Genomic DNA, 6,647 nt, shown 5'->3' with positions numbered 1-6,647 from the left:
TCCCTGGTGTTAGCCATCTCGGATTCAAAGGTGTGGGGACCCTCTGGGAGCATCTGAGTGGCCAGTGAAGCAGGTGACGTCAGAGACCCCTCCTGATGGGTGCATACCTGGGGAGGTAGCAAATCCCCTTCTCAGGGCTATTTAGGGTCTCTCCTATGGGTGTTTCCTCAGATTCAGTTTGCAAGACTCCACCAGGACTCTTCTGCACCCTCTGCTTCAGCTTCTGACCATCGGATCAACCGCAGACTGCTCCAGGAACCGCTGTAACTGCAGCAAAGCATCCAGGAAGGCTACTGTGACCTGCAACTTCAGCTCCAGCCAGCAACAGCAACAGTTTCCAAGGTGTGCATGATCTGAGGACTGCCTGTCTTCACCCTGCACCAGAAGAACCTAAGGAATCTCCCGTGGAGTGATGGAGTCACTTCCATGCTTCAGCAGACACCTCTCTGTGACAATGACCTGTACTCTGGGACTCCTCTCCTGTCGACGAGCGTGATCCCTGGAACACAAGTGGTAGACCGAATTGACCCTGACTGTCCAAAGGTCCAGCTGTCCAAATTTGGTGGAGGTAAGAGCTTGCCTCCCCGTGCCAGACAGTATCCCTATGCATCGCATCTTCTGCAGCCCCTTGGACCTCTGTGCACTTCTTCCAAAAGTTCTTTGTGCACAGCGTAGCCCAGGTCCCCAGCACTCCAACCTGTGACGCACAGCTCTCTGAATTGTTCTCTGGCGGCGTGGGATGCTCCTGTGTAGTGCTGCAACAACCGCACTTTGCAACTCCTTCGTCCCCATGTCCTGGGACTCCCGTGGGTGCTGCCTGGTCTTCTGAAGGCTCTCTGAAGTGCTGAGATCCCCCTATGTCTCCCCAGTCTGAGTTGAGACCCCCAGGTCCCTCCTGGGTCCGGGCAGCTCCTCTTTGACGCAAAATGCGTTCTTGCGTGAACCCAGGCTTGCTGGCAGAATCCAGCGACACAAACAGCCTGTATGCAACAACTTGACATGGGACATCTCTTGCACCAAGCAGGAACCTGCAGTTATCTTCTTTGGTGCATTTTTGTACTTTTCTTCCAACAGGAGAATCCACTTTTGCAAATTCTTCCATGTGGGCAGGGGCTCCTGTTTTTCCTATACTCTTCATCGACTTCTAGACTTGGTCTCCTCTCTCCACAGGTCTTCAGGTCCAGGAATCCACTGTTGGTTGCTTGCAGTCTTGCTTGGTTCTTGCATAATTCTTCATCACGACTTGTAGTGTGTTCTGAGGAAACTTGCTGTACTTTATGCCTGCTTTCCTGGGCTCTGGGGTGGGGTACTTTACTTACCTTTGGTGTTTTCTTACACTACCAGTGCCCCTCTACACACTACGCTTGCCTAGGGGGAATCCGACTTTCGCATTCCACTATTTTAGTATATGGTTTGTGTTGCCCCTAGGCCCATTGCAACCTATTGTATTTTTCACTTCTGCACTATTCTATGACGGTTTACTTACCTGATTTTGGTTACTAGTGTATATATTGTGTATAATACTTACCTCCAGAAGGAGTATTGCCTCTAAGATATTTTTGGCTTTGTGTCATTAAAATAAAGTACCTTTAATTTTGGTAACACTGAGCATTGTCTTTTAATGTGTATAAATACTGTGTGACTATGGTGGTATTGCAAGAACTTTGCATGTCTCCAAGTTCAGCCTTAGATGCTCTGCTACAGATAACCCTAGACAGCCTAAGCTGCTAGACACTGCCTATATTCCACTAATAAGGGATAATTGGACCTGGTACAAGCTGTAGGTACCTTAGATACCCACTACAAACCAACGCAGCCTCCTACAATCCCCCAAAGTTTTCGTACCCAGAATCCCCTGCAAACCTCGAATTTAGCAAAAAAAACCTAATTTTCCTCACATTTCTGTGCAGGATCACCATGCCGGCACAAATTTCCTACCACCCAGCGTTCCCATCTGTCTCCCAAGTAAAATGATACCTCACTTGTGTGGGTGCCCAAAGCAGAGTCAGCCTAAAAACATATAAAAATTTGCTTATCAACCTGCTGTGCTATCCTCTAAATCTCTACACGTTTATGGCCCTCCCTTGTTGCAGGCACTTGGGCCACCCACACAAATGAGGTATTGTTTTTATCAGGAGACCGAGGGGAAAGATGGGTGGTAGGAAATGTATGCTGGTGTGCTGATCCCACACAAAACTGTAAGAAAAATGTGATTTTGTTGTTAAAGTTGAGGTTTGCAGGGGTTTATGGGTAAGAAACATTTGGGGGATCTACACAAGCCACACCTCACTGGACTCCCCTGGGTGTCTAGTTTTTAAAAATGTCTGGGTTTATTAGGTTTCCCTAGATGACCGCCGAGCCCAAGAACAAAAACGCAGATGCCCCTGTGCAAAAACATGTTGTTTTGTGATAAATAATTTTGATTGTCCATGTTGTGTTTTGGTCCCTTCCCTGTAGTGGGCACTTGGCCTACCCATACAAGTTAGGTAGCATTTTTATCGGGAAACTGAGGGAACACTGGGTGGTAGGCACTTTCTGGTTTATTTCTGTTTCTGGAAGAATATGGCACAGAAATGCAAGGAAATGTCTAATTTTAGTCACATTTTGAAGTTTGCAGGGCACTGTGGATATGAAACCTTTTGGGATCCACAAGAGGCATACCCCTCTGTACTCTCCCTGGGTGTCTAGTTTTCAAACATATCTAGAGTTGGTAAATTTTCCCTAGACAAGAAACGAGGATGCTACCAAGTCTTTTACTTCTGTGATGTCCCAAACACTCAAATTGTAAAATTAAAACACCCTTAGGTTTTGTTAAAATGATCCCTCACCCACCAACCTAGTTGCATGCTTCATGATTGGGGTCCCACCCAAGACACCTAGTGTGTCAGGGGTGTGCTTCAATATCTGATTACAGTGGAGAAGATTTTACTTGAAAACAGACTTATAGGTTGGATTTGGCACAAGGGTGAGTGATGGTTCAGTAGATCACATTTTATTAACAAGAGATTTCACAAAAATGAAATGCACTGTTAAGAATTGAAAGGTCAAAAACTGAACCAATGACTCACAGCTCTTGAGCTGTAAAGCCACGTCAAGGCACCAACAGCTTTACAGTTCATTCACACACCTTTCATACGTGACACGCACAAGACCATTCATGCCGCCAGCTGTGGGCCCAGCACATTACAACATTCACATCAACAGACAGCGTCATTCAAGGGCCTATCAGTTTCATATGCTTACATGCCTGACACAGCAATCACAACAGCTCACGGAGTGTGTGGACTGGCATTTGGCTAGCAATGTATTGGGGTGACTAGCAGCAAGTCACTACTTACACCGCCAGCCAAGCACCAATCCACACGTACCGCCAGCCAACCACCACTCCACGCATACCGCCAGCCAAGCGCCACTCCAGGCACACCGCTAGCCAAGCACCAGTCCACGCACAGCCCCAGCCAAGCGCCAGTCCAAGCACACTGCCAGCCAAGCACCAGTCCAAGCATCCCACAATCACATTTCTTTATACAAAAAAGAAAAGACAAACCAATTGGAAGTAGATACAAAACTATAACTACAAACACAACAGCTCTAACTAAATACATCTCACTAATGCCAACCGTGAATTCTGAACAAAAAATATACAATGATACAGACCAGTCAGTTTACTTTTACATTCACAATTGCAACCAAAAACTCTGTTGTGTGTTGTACAATTTAAAACATGTGGGCACACAGCCCTGGTGTGGAAGGACAATCGGGGTCGTACATACAACTCTCTTTCTGGATACCTCTTCAGGCACAGACTCAATGGGCCAGATGTATCAAAAAAACAATTTGCATTTCTCAAGTAGTGAATTTTAAGAAATCGCTATTTAAGAAATGCAAAATGGTTTGTATCATTTTTGCAATTTGGTAATAGCGATTTCTTAAAATTTGCAAATGCTATTACCGAATCGCAAATAGGGAATCCGACACCAGTTACAATAAAGTGTATATGGGTGCATGGAGCAGTTAATGCACTTTATGGTTTCTGGGTGTCCAAGACATGTTTCTTTACTTGAAGTATAGTTACTATTGTATGTTATTAACAGCCGTAAGAAGCCCTGAGGAAGTCAATGGGGGAAACACAACCCTGATGAAACACGTGCTGGCTTGGCTGTAGCTGTTGGTGAAGAAGCAATAAAGAAGAATTCATTGGATACTCACGCTGGAACTTGTTTTTCAATCTAATGTAGTGTGACTATACATTACTATGAACGAGAGTGCTTTCTTTTGTGTCTTACAATGCACACAGGTTTGTGCACTTCAGCAACCTGACCCCAAACAGTCACAGGTGAAGTACTCTCATCATGAGGGCAGATGAGCCTCACACAAACAGGCCACTCTGCCCCAAAGGGGAGCAGACATGGCCAAAAGTAATGCCCCCCCAAAGTGGAGCGACCCTTGCCCAAGGGGCCAACACCCAAACAAAGCATACACGTTCAATAACAAATCCCTGGTGTCTAGTGGTTTCTACCCTCCTTGGGGGCAGATGAGCCTCACTCAACAGACTGATCTGCCCCCAAGGGGGGCGGAAATGACCAAAAGTATTTCCCCCCTCAAACAAACAAAAATAATTCCCAAACAAACAAAAATAATGGCCATAAAAAAATCCCTGCCTTTTAGTGGTTTCTGCCCCCCTAAAGGGCAGATCAGCAATAAAATGGGGGTCAGTAATGGCTAACATGCATGCTCCCTAAAGGGGAGCGACCCTCCTCCAAGGAGTCGCTCACCAACAGTGCCAATACACAAAAAAAACTCCCTGGTGACTAGTGGGCTTTGCGATCGTGCAATAGGAATGCTCAAAGAGACATCGGAGGAAAGGAAAATCCTTTCTTTTCCCCTGAGGCCTCTTTTGCAAACCCCACCCTGGAGAGAGAAACTTACCTCTTTCTCTCTCACCGCTCTGGTAGCAAATGGCTTCCGGCATTGTGGGGGAGACCTCTAATGATATCAGCGTGTGGTGCACGCTGACGTCATTGGATGCTGTGGGAGGAGGGGTCGGAAGTGGCAGCGGAAGTGCTTCCACTACCATCCATTTCGGGGAGGTGTGGGGGTGGCCCATGGGGAGACAGCTAGCGCTTCTCCTGTGGGTCAGTGCTATGACGTAATGGCTACGTCCTCGACACAGCGCAACCGCTGCATAGGACATAACCATTACGTCCATGGCATAGAAGCAGTTAAGTCTGAGGAGATTCTTTCTAATACCAAAGATACAGGCTGGTAGCCAGTGGAGAGGGGATGGAGTTTCCGCTTACCAAGGTTGAGATTCGGCTCAACAGCAAGGCAGCCCTCGTCAGTTTTGAGGTAAGGGAGAAGCCTCTGGCTTGGTGACATGACCAGAAGCCTTTATGGCTTAGACCACATCAGCTATGTTGACCAGAGCACAGGCTGCACATCAGTCTCTGGAGGAGACTGGAACAATTCCTGATTTGCAGGGACCAGGAAAAGGGTTTGCAGGAGAGGGAAGACTCCAAGAAGACACTGGCCATGGGTTGTCATTGCTTTCATTACAGAGAGAGGGGAGGATGAGGTTTCTGAAGTGGACCAAATGCTGGAAGCTGGATTGCTTCCAGAGCTGCAGGGTGTGCTAGCTGCTGGGGGACCTACCAGGAATTAAATCCACAAGGCACAGGAAGAGTGCCCTACCCTTGTGGGACTTCAGAGGGAAGCCCAGAAACAGGTGGGCAAATGAGAGGTTGGGAAACACTATGGCCCATATTTATACTTTTTTAGCGCCAAATTTGCGCCACTTTTTGACGCAAAAGCAGCGCAAAGTTACAAAATACAACTGTATTTTGTAACTTTGCGCCGCTTTTGCGTCAAAAAATGGCGCAAATGTGGAGCTAAAAAAGTATAAATATGGGTCTATGTTGGCTGGGAGGATGGCCTACTGTACTGTAAGCTGGTGAATCCTGAGCCAGGATCTAGCAAGAGGCTAATGGCTCCATTGGCACACAGGAATGTCCTGATGTCACTGGCCAATAAAGTGCCCTGGGCAGGACACTTGGCCATTATAAAACCCCAAGGAGCATGACTGCATGGGTGGTAACGAGAGCTCTCCTGGGGATTTTATCCTACTGTTGGATTTCTGAAGACGGTAATCTCAAACCAGGGCACCAATTTCATCTTGTCTTACATTAGAGAGGTGTGAGCTCAAGCTGGCATGACATACCACTTCTCCACTGCATACCACATACATGCCAATGGTTTAACAAAACACGGAAGAGCATGATGGCAAGTCTGCCAGAGAACCTCAGGAGGAAGTGGGATATTTTCCTTCCATGTCTCTTGGTTCCTTAATAAGAGAATTTGCAGAAGAGTGTAGGGTTCAGTCCCTTTGAGTTTCTGCATGGATACCTGGCTAGGGGTCCACTTGCCTTAGTAAGAGAATGGTGGGAAGGAACCTGAGAGTCTCCACAAAATAATGTGGTGGTGGTGGACTATGTGATGGGACTCAGAGAGTTAATGGCGCAATACTTGGGTCAGGCAAAGGAAACTGTTCAGACTAGTCAAGCACCGATGAAGGAGTGGTACACACAGAAAGCTACAGTGAATGGACATTAGGAAGGACAAGAGGTGTTCGTACTAAAGACTATTTGTCC

This window comes from Pleurodeles waltl, chromosome 4_2 (assembly GCF_031143425.1).
Source record: "Pleurodeles waltl isolate 20211129_DDA chromosome 4_2, aPleWal1.hap1.20221129, whole genome shotgun sequence".
In the NCBI taxonomy this organism is placed as follows: Eukaryota; Metazoa; Chordata; class Amphibia; order Caudata; family Salamandridae; genus Pleurodeles; species Pleurodeles waltl.
The sequence above is the reverse complement of the archived record's forward strand: the minus strand, read 5'-3'. Positions refer to the sequence as shown.